Source organism: Delphinus delphis, chromosome X (assembly GCF_949987515.2).
Source record: "Delphinus delphis chromosome X, mDelDel1.2, whole genome shotgun sequence".
Lineage (NCBI taxonomy): Eukaryota > Metazoa > Chordata > Mammalia > Artiodactyla > Delphinidae > Delphinus > Delphinus delphis.
The window spans coordinates 102,664,283-102,684,383 of NC_082704.1; the positions used below are offsets into that span (position 1 = coordinate 102,664,283).

Sequence of the window (20,101 nt, forward strand, 5' to 3'; positions counted from 1 at the left end):
AAAAAAATGAAGAAAACTTCACCAAGACTCATCATAATCAAATTGCTTAAAACCAGTGACAAAGAGGGGGGAACACATTTTGCAGAAAGAAACAAATATAAGAATTATAGCAGACTATTGTTTTGGAAACAGTATGAATCAGGAGACAGTGGAACAGTATCTTTAAAGTACTGAAAGAAAATAACATCAACCTTGAATGATATAGCCAGTAAAAATATATTTCAGTAATAAAAGTGAAATATTTATTCAAACATACAAAAAGCAAAACCATCACTAGCCAACATGCAGTTTTATTTGTATTTATTTATTTTAAAACACACATTTCTCTAACAGATGTATCTATTTTTTTTTGAAAGGAATAGACTATGAGGAGGGAAAATACGTGGCAGAGAGTTAAGGAATAGAACATATATACAAATGTAAGTTGTTTTATTAATTGTTTTAGAACCACAACAAATTAGTACAGAGAATGCCTTGTATAAAACAACACAAAAAATGTTCAAAGATCGAGGTGTTGCCTTAGGCAAGGCTGAAGATTTAAGTCCGGTGTTTGGAATTTAGGCTGTAGTCCTTGTTTTTGGATGTATCACTGGGTGTGTGGGACAGTCTGTGCTTTTAACCAGATTTGAACAGAAGAATGACCACTTGGCCCAGGTATAAGTAGATGAGGTATTTGGTTTAATGTGTCATGTAATTACTGAAGTTCTTCCCCACGATTCAGTGCCAGGTGGGATTGTGCTTCTTTTCAAACTCCTTCTTAATATAGGCTGCTATATCCGTCTCTATATTTCTCCAATGCCTGAGTAGCACAGTCCACCAAGTCCTGTTGCATTTTCTCTGACATAACAGCATTTTTAATCACAGCATTTTGGTCACAGTGAAGTAGGGGCAGGCTGACTGCATCCAGTCTGCTGGGGTAGGGGCTGGCCAGACATACAATTTTAAAGGGAGATCTTTGGGTAAAAGGAAATGATACCACATAAAAATCTGCATCTGTACAAAAGACCAAATAACACCAGAATTCGGGAATATGTGAGTAAATACAAAATGGTGTTTTCTTATGTTCTAAATTACACTAAAAGATAATTGAATGCTTAAATAAAAAATAATAACAATGTATTGTGGTATTTACAACAGATGTAAAAATAAACTGTATGACAATAACACAGGGACCAGGAGAAAGTAAATAAATTGTACTATTTAAAGGTTCTTCTACTACAGGTGAAGTGATATATTACTTGAGAGTAGAGTGTTATAAGTTATCTATACTAGAAACACCAAAGCAAAATTTCACCAAAGAGAGTATATGGATTGCGAATATGCACATGAATAGATACTAACATCATTAATCATTAGGGAAGCTTAAAGCGACAACAAAATACCACCATATACTTATTTGAGTGGCTTAAATTTTAAAATAATAATAAACTGACAATATTAAATACTGGCAAACGTGGAGAAACTGGAATTCTCATGTATCACTGTGGAAATGCAAAATGGTACAGCCATGTTGGAAAACAGTTTGGCAGTTTCTTATAAAGTTAAACATACACTTGCCACATGACGTAGAAAACTTCACTCTTAGATATTTACCTAAGTGAAATTATTATATTTCCAGAAGCTTTACTCATAACGCCAAAATTTGGAAATGATGAAAATGTCCTTCAGCTGATGAATGGATAGACAGTGTGGTGTGTGCATACAATGGGATACTACTCAGCAATACAAATGAATGAAATACTGATATCTGTAAGAACATGGAAAAATGTCAAATGCATGTTGGCAAGTGAAAGAAACCAGACCCCAAAATCTACACACTATATTCATCCATTTGTGTAACATTCTGGGAAAGGCAAAACTCTAGGGACAGAAACTGATGGGTGATTGCCAGTGGTTGGGGGTATGGGAGGTAATGAATCCAAAAGCACAAAAAACAATCAAGCAAAAAAATCAAAGCCCAAGAATTCCTATCTTGAACCCAGGCTTGCTCAGTTCCAAAGCTCCTGTGCTCTTGATAATAATCCAGTGATGGATAACATGTTCCAGGTTAATTAAAGGGAGAGAAGTATGAGAGTGCCTACTCATTACGCATATGAGTATTTCTCATACTCATTAACTCATATTCTAAAACACCACTCTTCTTGTATTACTTGCTTGGTTCTCCAAGTGTGCTGCCCAGAGCAACAATGTCAGCAGCATCTGGGAACTTGTTAGAAATACAAATTCTCAGGCTCTATTCCCAGACCTACTGATTCAGAAACTCTGTGGGTGGGGGTAGATTCAGTAATCTGTGTTTTAACCAGCCCTCCAGATGATTCTGATGTGCACTAAAGCTTGAGAACTACAGATCTACATTAACTCATTAGTTCTCATTACTTCAAACAATAAATGCATATTAGTTGAGTTACTTTCAGTTAATCTGCTTTGGAACACTACTCATCTGTGAAGTCCCTTATGAAATACCAGCTTTGTGAAACCTCCCATTCCTCCCTGCCCCTCCACAATACATTGTTTATACCTTTATTAAACATGCATTTCCTTTCACCTTGTATTATATTTCATTGCTGACATGTCTATAACCTTCACTAGAATGCCAGTTCCATGGGGCATGGATTCTCATATTTCAGGACTTATAAAACTCATTGCCAGTATAATTTGAGTAAGGGCAAATCCAGCTGGTCATAAAGGTTAAAATAATTGGGAAGTATCAGTTTCCAAGGTACATAAAGTTTCAGACTTGGTTCAAGTAAATCATTTACATTTAGTGGTCATCACCTTTTCAAACTCATAGAAATGAGGGTGGGGGTATGGCAGCCATGAAAATGTTGCTCACAAATCTCCTACTGTGGGACATAATTGATCAATAGCCTCGGCTGTTGAGCTCCGAATCCATCACAGCACTTCCCACAGGTTGCTTCTAGCCAATGATTCCTGCAAGGTATAGGACTTCTCTAAGGAGCAACTTTGGCTCAAGGACTCCCCATCAACCATACTGAAACTTTCTTAAAACTGTACTGCAGTCTAAGACTTTTCCTACCCAACCTTCCTTCCATCTGTCTTCCACAGGTGTCCAAATTGCATAGTGGTCTGCTAAACTTCTTTCAGTACCCTCCCCCCTTTCCATAGCCATTTCTCCCAATAAATCTCTGCCTTATTTAATCCTGTCTTAGTGTCTGCTTCTCCCAGAATCTGAACCAACATTGGGGATATCATGTCTAGTTTGAATTCCATGAGTAGTTTTGTTTCACATAAGCAATTGTTTTGTTTTTAATGCGTGGACAATGTTACCTGGGTAAATGGCCACTTCCCCCTTGCAGATTGGCTACTAGAAAGCTGAGAACAATAGGATGCCTCTATTTTTTGAGCTAATCATTTTTTCTTTAAAATTTGGGTACACTTGTAAATAAAAGTTTAAATTTTTTAAAATTTTGAATTTAATTGTATAGATTATTTAAGCTACATGAAATAATTTCTGAAAAAAAGCCAGGGTAAAAATAACCCAAGTAATGGTCAAATAATAAGGCGTGTGGTCGGGATTGCCATGTTCAACCAGTCCCATATGCTATGTACTTCATGGCTTGAACTGGATGCTTATTGTGAATGGTGCCACCTGTAGTTGTGTGTTGGTCCAGGGTGGTATGCTCAAAGATGGAAAGAACATGCTAATGGAAAACCCAGATAGTGACATGGAGAGGTCCAGTCAAGCAGATAATTTGGGTAACAATATATAGCTGGGTAATAATAACCTTACTAGAATATAAGAAGTAGGGTTTCACTCCTCAAAGTTAAGCTATAGAGCTCTTTATATTCCTGGAATAGGGACCCCACAATGGAGAAAATTTAGAAGCCCTAAGTACTAATAAGAACTCTTCAGGGCAAAAGCAACAGATTAATTTGAAACAAACTGGCTTAAATTAAAAGGTTAATCTAATAAACCATGTAATCACACTGTACAAAAAACAACAACGACCAAAAAAAACACAGCCACAGCTTTAGGTAAGACTCTAACTTTGTCCTGTTAGGGAGGAAAAACTTTTCCTCTCCTCTTTCAGGTTCTGAACCTGTGGCCCTTCGAATTAAACTAATAAATGACAGATTAACAGGAGAAAAGGCACACAATTTTTATGAATACTTACATGCACAGGAGTTTAGAGAAAAGAAGTGAAACTCAAGCAGTTGGACTTGGGGGCTTATGTACCTTTTAACAAAGGAATGAGGGTTAGGCTTCAAGGGGTGATAAATTACGGGAAAGTAATTAAGAAATATATGCGGGAAATAACGGAAGATAAAGGCTACTTTTGTAATGTCTGTTTATGCAAACTCATCTTGGTGTCAACCCCAGTCTTTGACGTTAAGAGTTCCTCTTGTCTCCCTGGTACTGGGGCTGGAAGAGGGAGCACTATCCTCAAAGGGAAATTCATACCCAACTTTTAGGAAGATAAGGAGAGGGGAGAGAACTCTTCCTGTGTTTGTTGACTCTCAATTGCCTTCAGCTCAGAATAATCCTTATGCCAAAGTGGCATATTTGGGGTTGAATATTCTGATTGCCTTCAGTTTCAAACATTGTGAAAGGGACCTTGTAGAATGTACATTTGTCATTTGTCAATTTTGGCTGCTCAGAAAATGAAGAGCCTCTGTTTAATTTTACAGAAGTGGTTTTAGGTGCATTCGACCCACCCAGTATAGCTGGTTTCTCTGTTTTGGTCAGTTCCTCATCCTTAATCTTTGGACCAATAAAGCTGCCAGCACCTCCTGGGGCTACACGCTTCCTCCTTCAGGTTCAGCAGGATACATGTCTGATTTTCCAGAGTCACATGAATGAATGAATGAATAAACACACTGTTTTTCTATTCTTATATTTTTGGATCAATTTGAGATAATTTACTAATAGCTAAATGTGAGTTATTAATTTAAAATATAATAGTAGTAGATTTTAGGTTATAATTAAAATGGGGTTAATAATGAATTATCATTATAAAATAAAATCTTTAAGGGTCAGAGGAACATGTTTGTTTCTAAACATGGAAAATGGACCATGAGCACAGATGAGTTATAAGGCCCCAGCTATCTAAAGTAATTCATTTCAGCGTTAGGGTTTTCATGCAACACAGTTCATTAGGAAAATAAAATATCTCAAACACCCTGTGTTTCTATTGCCATTAGTAGAAGTTGCTTGCATACATCAGGTGTTGACTATTGTCCAGAAGTACTGAAATAATACTTTAAAAGTGTCGCTTTCAATATGAAACATTGATGATTGAAGCATTTTATTTTTCCTGTGAGGGTTAAACATGGATGTAGAACGGCCAGTGAATGAATGTTGAATTGGCAGGAAACAAAGTGTTATATTCTTGAATTCCTTTATGCTAAGGAAAAAATTAGTTGAGTCTTCTGTGTCTCAGCTTTCTCATGTCTTAATAGAATCTATTTCATAGGGTTGGTTTAGAAGGAAACATTATATTCAGTACAGTGACTGGCATAGCTCCTGACGCTGATGAAAGATGACTATCAACACAGCTTTTTAAGCGTGATACTTTAAAATTATCATGCATTCCTTGGTCAGGTATTAGGAACTAATCATTAGATGTTGATGGTTTCATTAAAAAGATAATTCAGGGCTTCCCTGGTGGCGCAGTGGTTGGGAGTCTGCCTGCCAATGCAGGGGACGCGGGTTCGTGCCCTGGTCTGGGAGGATCCCACATGCTGCGGAGCGACTGGGCCCGTGAGCCACAATTACTGAGCCTGCGCGTCTGGAGCCTGTGCTCCGCAACAATAGAGGCCACGATAGTGAAAGGCCTGTGCACCGTGATGAAGAGTGGCCCCCCCTTGCCACAACTGGAGAAAGCCCTCGCGCAGAAACGAGGACCCAACACAGCCATAAATAAATAAATAAATAATAATATCACCCCTGATTTAAAAGAAAAAAAAAGATAATTCAGATTGCTTGTTAAGTCATTCCAAAAATATGTATTGTGCTCTTTTGAATATTAAGCACTGTGCTAGATCCAGCAGATGACTGAGTAAAAATATCTGTCCTCAGTCAGCTCATGGTTTGGTCAGGAGGTAAAAATAATTTAAAATTAATGTTAAAAAAACAAACAAAAAACCCCTGAACTCCTAGATAGAGAGAACAGATTGGTGGCTGCCAGAATGGGGGTGGGAGTCTGGCAAAATGGGTAAAAGTGGTCAAAAACTACAAACTTCCAGTTATAAAATAAATATGTCTGGGTATGTAATGTACAGCATGGTGACTATAGTTAACAACACAGTGTTGCATATTTGAAAGTTGCCAAGAAGGTAGATCTTAAAAGTTCTTATCACAAGAAAAATAAATAAATTTGTAACCTTGTGGTGATGGATATTAAGTAGACTTACTGTGGTGATCATTTCACAATATATACATATATCAAATCATTATGTTGTACTCTTGAAACTAATATGTTATATGTCAGTTACATGTCCACTTAAAAATCAGTGTTAAACAAAGATAATAAAATTATATACTGAACTCTGCTTAAGGGACCAGAGTGGTAACAAACTAGCAATGTCAATATATCTACTGTACTAATAATAAGAGCTAACATTCATTTACTGCTTATTATGAGACAGGTACTGTTCCAAGCTCTTTTTATATATTAACTTATTTAATCCTTACAACAACCTGATGAAATTGATGCCATTATTTTCCTTTCCAGTTAAGGAAACTGAGGTACAGAAAGGCTAAATAACTTTCCTAAGGTTATTCAACTAGTACGAGGCAAGATAAACCAACCCCAGCCATCTGATTTCAGAGTCTGAGCCCTTAAGCTCAAGGTTGTAGTGCCACTCTGAGGCATCCAAGGTGCCTTTGCAGAGGAAGTAATATAATAATTGAAGCTGGAAGGATGTGCAGGATTGAGCCAGGCAGATTTGGGTGAAAAACACTTCGGTGAGAGGGAGTAGCATGTGTATTGGCAGATAGAACAGGTTATATTCAGACTACTTACATGTAATTTACTATGTCTGTAGCCCAGGTCAGTTATGAAGAAACCAGAGGTGGGGAGACTAGTTAGGAAGTTACAGTCCAGGTGAGAGATAATGAGGGACCAGGCTATGTTGGTGCTAGGTGGAATGGAGTACCTGTTACGTGCTAAATTCTGTAGGGAATACAAAAATGAATGGGACATAACCTTGTCCTCAAAGGGTTTATACTCATGTGGGGAGAGAGATGGTTCATATTAGACTGTAAATTTTACTGGAAACACAAGTTTTGACAACAAGATGAGAGGGAAAATTGACCTTCACAAGTAGAAAGAGAGAAAAAATGCTAATTTTAACATTGATAAGTATAGAATAATTTTAAGGATAAAACGTGATTTCCATGACTACACAATCAGAAATAACCAGCTTTGAAGTAGTTGCCAGAAAAATATTCCAAGGATTATTTATGGGTTTAAAGTTAAATTTGTCAGTAATATAATTCATTTAAGAAAGGAGGGATGAAAATGGGATGTGTACACTGAAGCAGAGGCTCTAAAAACAGCAAGCTTTCCTCCCACAGCTGTCAGCAGTGGTCAAGTGTTATGAGAATACTATGTCTGCTATGGGGCTTTGAAATCAATATCAGTAACTTGGAGAGGGTACAGAATGTGATAAAGGGTTTAGGAAATAGGAGAACCAAGCAAAGGATAAAGGTATTCTGACTATTCTGAACACACTGACCTGTGCAAGCATGCCAAGAGCAGCCCCACATCTAGAAAAGACACAGGCTCTATTTAAAAAGACATGGACTTACATTTTAAAAGTTTCAGCTAGTTTAACTGGAAATCGCTTTGAATGTATGTACTTCTTTTATGCTCTGAAATTTCCTGGAAAATTAAATACAACATGCATTTTAATGAAGCGCCGTAAGTGTTAAAGACGGAAGGGGTTGAGCATCAAGGAAATTAGAATTTTCTTTAATATCATTATCTTAGCCCACTTGAACACATCTAGGATTTTATATCACCGTTAAAACTCTTTGAAACAAATTAACATTTACTAAAGAAACTTTATGATTTCGTTTACAAAATTCTGACATGGCAAATTTCATGTTACACTAGCAGTCAGATATATTTACTCATAAAAGTTTAATTCATTAAAATTATTCCATACATATACATTCATATATATAAATCATAGACATATGATCTTGATTAATAAACGTTCGGTACTATATTTAGTATACTTTTGTAAAGTGCTTATTGTGTGTTAGGCAGTTTTCAAGGTGTTTGGGATTCATCAGTGAACAAAACAGGCAAAATGTGCTGCCTTCCTAGAGTTTACATTCTACTGGAGTAAGGAAGATGGTGAAAAATAAACATAATAAATGAATAAATGTTCTAGTATGTTAAAGCTGATGAGTACTGTAGGAAAAGGAAACCGAAGCAGAAGAAGGTTAGGGAAATCAGGAGGGCTGGAGGTGCTGAGAACAAGGTGCAGAATTAAATAGAGTGGTCAGAGTAGCATCCTTGGGGAAGTGAGAATTGAGCAAAAGCTCGAGAGGAAGAAGACAGCCATGGGAAAGATAAACAATACTCTGGTGTAAGAATGTTCTAGGCAAAGGAAACGGCTAGTACAAAGGCCCTAAGAGAAGAGGGTGCCTTATGTGTTTGTGACAGCAAAGAAGCCAATGTGGCTGGGGCAGAGTGAACGGGGGAGAAAAATGAAGAGAAGATCAGAGAAATGGGGGATGCAGACCATGTAGGGCATCCTAGGCCATTGTAAACTTTGACTTTTGACTCTGAATAAAATGGAGTTACTAGAGGGTTTTGACTAGAGGAGTGACATGGTCTAACTTCTATTTTAAAATATCACTGGTGGACTTCCCTGGTGGTGCAGTGGTTAAGAATGCGCCTGCCAATGCAGGGGACACAGGTTCTAGCCCTGGTCCGGAAGACTGCACATGCCGCAGAGCAACTAAGCCCATGCGCCACAGCTACTGAGCCTGCGCTCTAAAACCCACGAGCCACAACTACTGAGCCCGTGTGCCACAACTACTGAAGCCCACGCACCTAGAGCCAGTGCTCTGCAACAAGAGAAGCCACTGCAATGAGAAGCCGGCACACCTCAACAGAGTAGCCCTCGCTCACTGCAACTAGAGGAAGCCCGTGCAGCAACAAAGACCCAATTCAGCCAAAAATAAGTAAATAAATTTAAAAATTTATTTAAAAAGAGACTGGAAAATAAAAAGGCATAAAACATCACTGGCCACAGTGTTGAGAAGAGACTGTAAGGAGGAAAGGATAAAAACAGAAGACCAGTTAGGAGATTGTACTGCAATAATCCAGGCAAGAGAGGATGGTTCCAAAGTTGTAGCAGTGGAGGTGGTGAAAAGTGGCTGAAATTGAATAAATGGAAAAAGCAATTTCTATAATTTAGTTTCATTTTGTTTTCAGTTTTCCACTATAGACCTTAATGGAGTTTTCTGAGGTCTTCAAAATGCTGTCAGAAAATATTTATTTAGTCCCCACTTTTTATCATAGTTTCATAGCAGACACTGAAAGATATGAAATAGGTAACAAATGCCTATCCTAGCCTTAGAAGTGTCTGCACTATAATTCTAAATAGTTTACTATCAATTTAGAGGATAGAAGAATATGTGGGAAATTTGACTGTGACCCTACCAGGGATAATTTAGCTGTTCTGATTGGTAGAAAGGAATCACCTTTTTAGCTCAATGCTCCAAAACTGTCCTTGAAGTTATTCACTGTGGAAGGAAGACATCTTTCTATCAAGTTTGAAAAATAGCATTGGTCTGTGCTGCCTCAAAAATGTAATTGCTGGTTGCATGTGCTATTTAAATTTAAGTGAAAATTGTTTAAAATTAAATCAAAACTGAAATTTAGTTCCTCAGTCATAATAGCCACATTTCAGGTGCTTCATAGCCACATGTGGTCAATGGTTACTGTATTGGAGAGAACAGATTTATAACTATTCCATCATCCCATAAAGTTCTATTGGGTAGCACTGCCTAGGTGATTGTAAGGAAAATTATATACCAGATGTTCCTGGTATCCCTCTTTCTAGATTCAATCAGTTTGGATAACTACAAAAAAAGGAATAGGAAAGAAAACACAAACGTTGTATCCCTTATGTATTCTAATGAAATACCACCCCTGTGTTTTTCCCGTTTCTTTTGCATTTGTCTTTCATGGCTTTTTTCCTTTTCCTTTTTCTTTTTTGTCTTGAATTTCTTGGTGCTATCTATATTTTCCACCACCTAGAATTAGAAATCAACTCTTTTGTTTCAAATGTGAATTCCCCACCCCCAATTTATAAGCTGCTACTTTATATAACAAAAGAATTGATTTCTGAAAGCACTATTCAGACATTAGCAAAACCAGCAATTGGAATTATCATTCAAATCAATGTCCCTTATGAGCATTAACAGGCAATGTTAAGACTTAGTCTTATTTTTAGACTCTTCCACATTCCTCTACTATATGATTTTTAATCAGTCCTATATGATAGCAGGCATCTTTCTTTGCTTCTTACGTTTCAGCTTGCTTTCTTATCATTTTTGTGCAGTGCTACTTATTTAGACTTCTTTCTAACTGAAGCGGCAAGTGTGGATTTATTCAACTTACACGATGATTTATTTTCTTGGGGAACAAAGAATAAATATTATATATTAAATTAATGATTCTAACATGAGCCTGCTTAGGTAATTCAGGTAATTTCTACTTACCATCTCCTCTTGGGGCCAGGTTAATTTGAAGTAGGCTACAAAGCTAGACTTGGGATTTGATAATTTTCCTCTTCACTTAGGTCCACCTCCTCCCCCACTTTCCCGTGCTCTGCTCTGCTCTATGTCACAGACCAAAGAGGGATGATTCCCCAGATCCCTGCCAAATTGGTTCTTTTGGGGCTTCACCAATGGCTGGGGCTGGAGGTAAGAAGCCAAGGTATGTCTTCCTCTCTCTCTTTCCTTCCTGAGGTATCTTTATCACTGTCCATAGTAACTCTGGTTGCAGCTCCCACAAGGCAGCGCTTTCCTCTGCAGTACCAGCTCCAACCTTGCAGCTCATTTTATGAGTTCAGCTCCTGCTAGGCGGGCACTCCTCCACGTTTCTAGGTTCTCCTTGGCAGCTCTAGCTGTGCTGCCCCTCAAACAGGCCCTCCTCCAAGTTTCTAGCACCTGTAAAAGAACTCAGACCCTGGGCTCTGGTAACATCAGCTCCTGCTATAGTCCTTCCAGCGTAGTAATTGCAGCAGTTTTTTGTATTTGATAAGCTCTGGGCTATCTACCCTCTCCCTGTTGTTTTTTCAGCTCTTCTAACAATTTGAGACTAGCTTCTCATATAAAACTCCCTTTGTTGAACTACCTGACATGCCATCTCTTTTCCTAATTGTACTATGACTGATAAACCCCAATAGCATGGTATCTAAAAGTAGCAGGTAGGCACAAAAACAAATGATCTCAGGGTCAGAACTGTGCTTGAAATCCAGACATTCCAATTTCTGAGTGTGTCACTAAAGAAGATACACACTTGGAGTTTCAATATCCTTACCTGTAAAGTTTGGAAAATAATTCCAATTCCATTTGTTGATCACAAATACTGAATGAGATTATTTAAATGAGTGCTCTTAGAAAATATCTAGCAGGAGATACACAATGAATATTCAAATGATTGTAAAATGTTTTCATCCTTCATTTAGGAAACAACTTCACTGTTGTAACTTTAGCTTTTAGATCTTTATCTAATTAGCAGACCTCAAACAAGATTGATCTGAAAGGAAATTTAACCCTTTCAGATTCATATGTGTTTAAATCTGCATTACTATTTTGCTCAGAGGTTGAGTGAGGGGTATATTCTTGCTATTTAAAAAGACTAATTCATCGAAAAATAAATCATACTCAGGCTGTTGTGCAATCTTTTACACTAAAATATATATTCTAGCGTTCTGAGTTTTTCTGTCCTTGAAGAGCAATGGGAGAAATCTGTCCACAATTTTATTAAACCCTCCTTTCCTATTGTCACCAAGACATCCATCTCTGGTAGCCCAAAACTAAGTGGTATGAAATGTAAACAATATTATGAGCAAAATCTTCCAGCAATGAGCACAATTTGCAGACACCAGTCACTGAGGCTTACCTCTTGTCATTGGCAAATACATTTCTAACTTCCTTGTTTCAGGCAAAAGTGTTGCCCTATAATTAGAGCAATTCCAAATATTACAGGATTATGTTTTAACCAACTACTTTACATTTTAATCACATTTTATTGTGAACTATGATATATATTGAGGAAATTGTACAAAGCAGGCATTTACAACTCAATCCTTTCTCATATAATGAACTTCTGTTCAATGATCCTCAAGATCAAGGAATAAATAAAGCCATCAACCTAAAAACCTCATTCAGACTCTGTCATAATCACTACAACTCTCTTCCAAAGAGAATCTGAATTTTATGGTAGTTATTTCCTGCTTTTCTTTATAGCTTTACCTCCTTAGAATGTGTCCTTAAACAGTATGATTTATGTGTACCTGATCTTTTACGCTACTTGGAGTAATGTAGAAGAAGTGTTCTGCATTTCTCTTCTCAGCATTATGTTTATGGGAAACATACATGTAGTTCTAATTCATCCATGTTTATCTTTCATAATATTTCATTGTTTGACTTATCATAATTGATCCATTTTACTTTTCAGTGAGTTTGAGATTATTTTCAGTTTGAGATATTACAAATAATGATGCTAAGCATATTTTTGTATATGTTGCTTGCTATATATGTGCCTACACTTCTTTTAGGTAGAGATGTGAGAGTAGAATTGCTGAGTCATAGGGCAAGAATATCTTCAATTTTGGTAGATAATATCGAACTGTATTTCAGAGTACTTTAAACAATTTATATTTTTATCAGTACCTTAATAGAATTCCCATTGCCTACATCCTTGACAATATCGGGTATTTGTGTGTGTGTGTGTGTGTGTGTGTATGTGTGTGTGTGCGCGCTCATGTGCATGTTTCTTAAATTTTAGTGGCATCTCATAATTTTAATTCGCACTCTGTTGATTACTAATGAACTGAGCATATTTTATATGTTTATAGACTACTTGGACATCCTTTTCTGGGAAGGGAAGCTTAAAGATTTGGCTCAATTTTATTCCCTATTTTCTATTGGGTTGTCAGGCTTTTTCTTGTTGATTTTTAGTTCTTTATTTTTTCAAAGGAAGCCAGTTCTGTATCAGCTGTATGTTTTATAAGGTCTTATACTGCTACATCTCCTTTGCCATTCTTATGATGGCATATTTTGATAAACAACAGTGAAGTAAAAGGTTGACTAAATGAACTACATTAAAATTAGGAACTTTTATTGTCTCAAGAAAATTAATCAGTCAAAAATTCTCACAAAATATTAGCAAATCAGGGGCTTCACTGGTGGCACAGTGGTTGAGAGTCCGCCTGCCGATGCAGGGGACACGGGTTCGTGCCCCGGTCCGGGAAGATCTCACATGCCGTGGAGTGGATGGACCCGTGAGCCATGGCTGCTGGGCCTACGTGTCCGGAGCCTGTGCTCTGCAACGGGAGAGGCCGCGGCGGTGAGAGGCCCACGTACCGCAAAAAAAAAAAAAAAAAAAAAAAAAAAGAAATTAGCAAATCAAATCCAACAGCATATTAAAAGCATTATTCACCATGACCAAGTAGGATTCATCCCAGGAATGCAAGGGTGTTTCAACATAAGAAAATTAATCAGTGTAATTCATCACATTAATAGAACCAGGGGAAAAACACATGATCATCTCAACTGATGTAGAAAAGTCACTTGATAAAAATCTAACAGGCTTTCATGATAAAAACTCTGAGAAAAGTAGGATAAAGTTAATGTGATAAAGTTTATTTATGAAAAACCCATAGCTAACATCCATCATACTCAATGGTGAATAACTAAAAGCTTTCCCTCTAAGACCAGGAATGAGACATGGATTCCTGCTTTCACTGCTGCTAGTTAACATTTTTCTGGAAATTCTAGTCAGAGCTATTAGACAAGAAAAAATAAGTAAAAGGCTTCCAAACTGGAAAGAGAGAGGTAAAACTAACTCTATTTGCAGATTACATGATCCTATACTTAGAAAGTCCCAAAGAATCCACAAGAAAGCTACTAGAGCTAATAAATGAATTCAGCAAAGGTGTGGGGTACAGGAACAACACATGAAAATCAGATTTGTTTCTATACACCAGCAGTGAGCAATCTGAAAAGGAAATTATGGAAGCAGTTCTATTTACAGTAGCATCTAAGAGAATTAAATACTTAGGAATAAATAATATACTAAGGAGGTGAAAGACCTGTACACTGAAAACTACAAAACATTGCTGAAACAAAATAAAGATCTCAATAAATGGAAAGATATCCCGTGGTTACAGCTAGGAGGACCAGCATTATAAGATAATAATACTACCTAAAACCATCTACAGATTACATGCTTTTCTATCAAATTTCTAACAGCCTTTTTCACAGAAATGGAAAAGCTGAACCTCAAATTCATATGGAATTGCAAAGGGCACTGAATACCCAAAACAATCGTGAAAAAGAATGAATTTGGCGCACTCACACTTCTCGACTTTGAAACTTACTACAAACCTACAGTAATTAAAACAATATGGTACTGGCCTAAGGGAAGATATATAGACCAATGGAAAAGAATAGATAGCCCAGAAGTAAGCCCTCATATGGTCAATTGATTTTTGACAAGGGTGCCAAAACCATACAACAGAGAAAGGACAGTCATTACAAGAAATGGTGCTGGGAAAACTAGATATTCACATTCAAAAGAATGAAGTTGCACCTTTACCTTACACCATATACAAAAATTAACTGAAAATGAATCAAAAACATAAACAAGAGCTAAAACTACAGAAGGTCCCTGACTTAGAATTTTTTGACTTCACGATGTTATAAAAATGATTCTCATTCAGTAGAAACTATACTTCCGATTTTGAATTTTCATCTTTTTCTGGGCTAGTAATATGTGGTGCCATACATGTTGCTGGGTAGAAGCAACAAGCTGCAGCTACCAGTCAGCCACAGCATCCTGAGGGTAAACAACCAGTATACTTACAACCATTCTGTACCCATACAACCATTCTATTTTTTACTTTCAGTACAATATTCAATAAATTACATGAGATATTCAGTACTTTATTATAAAATAGCTTTTGTGTTAGATGATTTTGCCCAGGGTAGGCTAATGTAAGTGTTCTGGGCACGTTTAAGTTAGGCCAGGCTAAGCTATGATGTTCAGTAGGTTTAGGTGTATTAAATGCATTTTCAACTTACAGTATTTTAAATTTACAATGGTTTTATTGGGATATAACCCCATCATAAGTCGAAAAAGATCTGTATAAGATTCTTGTAAGAATACATCAAGGAAAATCATGACATAGGGTCTGTCTGTGATTCCATGAATTTGACACCAAAAGCACAGGCAACAAAATAAAAAAAAAAATATATATATATATATATATATATATAGGGCTTCATCAAAATTAAGAACTTTGTGCATCAAAGGACACTATCAAGAAAGTAAAAAGACATCTACAGAATGGAAGAAATTGTAAGTCATTCATTTCATAAGGGACTAATATCCAGAATATATAAAGAATTCCTACAACTCAAGAACAACAAAAATAAATAACCCAATTAAAAAATGGGGAAAAGACTTGAATAGACAGTTCGCTAAAGAAGATATACACATGCCCAATAAGTACACAAAAATATGCTCAACATCCTTAGTCATTAGTGAAATATAAATCAAAACCCCAATGAGATAACATGTCATGCATACTAGAATGGCTATAATTTTTTTAATGGAAAATAACATCTGTTGGTGAGGATCTTGAGAAATTGAAACCCTAGTGCATTGCTGGTGAGAAAGTAAAATGGTGAAGCTGCTGTGGAAAAAGGTTTGGCACTTCCTCAAAATATTAATCATAGAACTACCATATAACCCAGCAATTCCACTCCTAGGTATGCATCCAAATACTTTAAAGCACAGACACAAACAGACATTTGTACACCAATGTTCATAGCAGCATTTTTCACAATAGTCAAAAGGAGCAAACAACCCAAGTGTCCATCAACAGATGAGTGCATAAACAAAATGTTGTATATAAAATGGAATATTATTCAGCCATTAAAAAGAATGAAATTTCTCTACAAATAAAAAATGCTGGAGAGGGTATGGAGAAAAGGAAACCCTCCTACACTGTTGGTGGGAATGTAAATTGGTGCAGCCACTGTGGAAAACAGTATGGAGGTTCCTCAAACAACTAAAAATAGAGTTGCCATATGATCCAGCAATCCCACTTTTGGACATATATCTGGACAAAACTATAAATCAAAGGTACATGCACTCTTATGTTCATAGCAGCACTATTTACAATAGCCAAGACATGGTCGCAACCTAAATGTCCATTGACAGATGAATGGATAAAGAAGATGTGGTATATATATACAATGGAATATTACTCAGCCATAAAAAGAATGAAATAATGTCATTTACAGCAACATGGATGGACCTAGAGATTGTCATACTAAGTGAAGTAAGAAAGAGAAAGACAAATACCATATGACATCACTTATATGTGGAATCTAAAATATGACACAAATGGACGTATATACGAAACAGAAACAGACTCACAGACATAGAGAACAGAGTTGTGGTTGCCAAGGGGGAGGGGTGGGGGGGAGAAATGCATTGGGAGTTTGGGATTAGCAGAGGCAAGCTATTATATATAGGATGGATACACAACAAGGTGTTACTGTATAGCACAGGGAAGTATATTCAGTATCCTGTGATAAACTATAATGGAAAAGAATATGAAAAAGTATATATATATAATTGAATCACTTTGCTGTACACCAGAAAGTAACACATTTTAAATCAACTATACTTCAATGAAAAATAAATTTTAAAAAATTAATGAAATTTTGATATATGCTAAAACATGGATGTACCTTGGAAACATTATGGTGAGTGCAAGACTATTCACTTAGACCTATGTGTAGAGGTCCGCACCTCTGGCACTATGGTTATTCTTATTATGGCACCATTGTACAAAGAATGAGGAGGCTTAGGGCAGAGGCTGGCTGAACTTAACCACCTGGGTCAACTTAACCACCTGGTTTTTCACTGTCTTTCTAGTGCTGGATGCTCCCTTATGGGCATGAAAATGAGAAAAAGATCTGCCTACTTCATGACCACCCCAATAGATCCATTCATATGCTTATTTCTCAGACCTCCTTGACCATGATCTTCCATTTGTGCTCCTTCCAGGCAGCTGTCCAACCAGCCAACATATTCAACACTGCACAGGATTCTACGCATATTCTAACCTCAGGCTGCTTATTCCTTCACATCAAGTTGACCAGATACACTGTTTAAAGCTATGTCCATTGGGAGGGTTTCCCCTCACCAATGTCTTTAAGGCCCACCCTGGAGTGAGGCTATAATGTAATCTAGTAGTAGTAGCTATCTTTCAGCTTGCATCAACATATTGAGCCAACTCATCTGTGAACCAGGCCTATAGGGAATCCCCCATAATGCCATTGGAGAAGTCCTCAGAGCAGCAGCAGTAGGTATAAAATAGGTCTGTGCTACCTCTTTGAGTTCCTTTCTTGACTGTCCCAGGCCCATTTTGAATATACAACTTTTATCATTTGATGAATTCCTGCTATGCCTTCTTCCGCAATTTTATGACTTGGTGGATCAGAAAGTACCCAGTTTATGATAAGCAATTCTGGTCACATGGTCCCTTGATGCCCCATGGTTAGATATTCCCCTTCTACCAGGGCCCAGCAACATGCCAAGCATTGCTTTTTGAATGGTGAATAGTTCTCTGCTGCAAATGGCATGTCCTTATTCCAGAATCCTAGGGGCCTGAACTGTGAATATATGTGGCATCTTTATATACGGGTGCCTCTAGCACCTTGGTATCTGCCATGTATGCCATGTATCATAGCCTGAACCTGTTCCAGAGCAGTCTCTTGCTTTGGGCCCTACTCAAAGCTCGCAGTCTTCTAAGTCAGTAGATTAATGGATCAGAGTAGCATTCTCACATGTGTTATATTCCCCCTGTAGAGTCTGCAAAGACTTTTTTCTTAATGGTAAGATGTTCAAGGTGCAATAACATGTCTTAACCTTTAAGAGAATGTACTGGAATATACCAGATCCCTGGACTCCTAAAAAATTAATAAAGTGGCAGTCTCCTGAATCTTTGTAGAGTTTATTTTCTGTCCTGTTGTACATGTGTCTTACCATAATATCCAGATTATTTGCCATTTCTTGCATCAACTTCTATTAACTTGATGTTATCTCCCACAATTTTATGACTTGGTGGATCAGACAGTACCTGGTAATGAAGAATCACCGTTGCCTCTATGATGAAAGGGGTTTGTAGTATTATCACCTTGGACCTGCATTATGTTCTGCAGAATAGCCACATGATTGGAGTCTCTTGGAATTATGTCGTGACAGAGAGCAGATGAATATATACTGCTCCATGTGAAAGCGAATCAATTCTCCTCCTTCTTGATGGAGTTAAAATGAATGTATCTGCCGTATCAGTAGCCACATGCAAAGTCCAGGGGCCATGTTGATCTGTACTGGTAAATATAGCATATTAGACAATATAACCAATAAAACTTTGATTAGGATTACTATTTCTTGAAGTTTACAGTAGTCCGATATCTGTCATATTATTGATACATCCATTTTTTTGCATGGAACAGGCTGATGAACCTGCTTCCTTTAATTATCTGAGCACGACTCTAATCTCTTCTTGTCCACTTGGGATGTGGTATTACTTTTGAATTGCAATTTTTTCTGGATGAGACCATTTCAGGCACTTAGACTTGACCTTTACTACCATCATGACTCTTAAAGTGAGTGTTCTGATAAGTACTGTGTTCACCTAATTTATTCACTCAGGGACTGGTGAAATAACCACAAAGCTGTTACATAGACCCACTGGACCCGCTGTGAAATGGTCTTGGGCCAGAATGCCATCTATGATCTGGCCTCTGTAGCCTCCACTCTAACAAGGGGGTCATAATGTTGTTTTTGAACTGTGTTATTGGTATAAGCTCATACCCTGTATCCAACAGCCTTTGTTAGTTCTGAGCATTCTCCTTTCCTCAGTGTACGTAAGGGTAAATGGCCATAGATGTCTCCTTATGCAGTGCCTAGGAAAATAGCTACTGTATATACTTACTGTGATACGTCCTCCCCTTCAAACATTGGGCTCTGGGTCTAAAATATGTCTCAGTTTTGGTAACTGGGCAATGGATTAGGATTTTGCATTGCAGCAGCTGACCGGCCTTTTGCTCTCCTGATTTTGCCTTTTTGGGGGCAATCGTTTAAGTGTTACTTTAGACGTTATACATTTTTTTAACCTTAAATGCTTCACAGTGTTTTTCCTAAGAACAGGTGTCTTATTTTACCCAACTGTAGTACATTTATCAAACCACAAAATTTAATATTGATTCATTACTATTACCTAATCCAGAGTTCATATTCAAATTTCATCAACCTCCCTAATAATGTCCTTTATAGCTCATTTTTTTTCTTTCCTAGTTCAAGATTCAAGATTTAAATCAGGGATCACATATTACATTTCATTTTCATGTCTCAGTTCCTCAGTGTTTTGTTTTTGTTTCTTTCATGGCCTTGAAATTTTTGAAGAGTACAGGCCAGTTATTTTGTAGCACGATCCTCATTTTAGATTTGCCAAACTTTTCTTTTGATTAGATTGATATTATTCATCAATGTGACGGCAGAAACATCACAGAAGTGCTTTTGTGTCCTTCTCAGTACTTCATATCAAGAAGTACATGATTTCTGCTCATCCCGTCATTGGTGGTGATGTGAACATGGCTCATTTGGTTAAAGTGGTATCTGCAAGGTTTCCCGCTGCTAAGATAACATTTTCCCCTTTGCAATTAGTAAATAATGTACGCAAATTCTTTGAGACTACGTGAATATACTTTTCCTCATCAAACTTTTACCCACTATTATTAATATCTGTGTTTGATTCTTGCTTGAATCAATTATTACTAAAATAATGATTTTCTAATTTG

At 37.1% G+C, this 20,101-nt stretch overlaps 1 pseudogene; it reads right to left on the reverse strand.

The window, feature by feature from the left end:
- Positions 1–615: 615 nt before the first annotated feature.
- LOC138413967 (dynein light chain 1, cytoplasmic-like) lies at positions 616–1,631 on the reverse strand (annotated as a pseudogene).
- Positions 1,632–20,101: the final 18,470 nt, after the last annotated feature.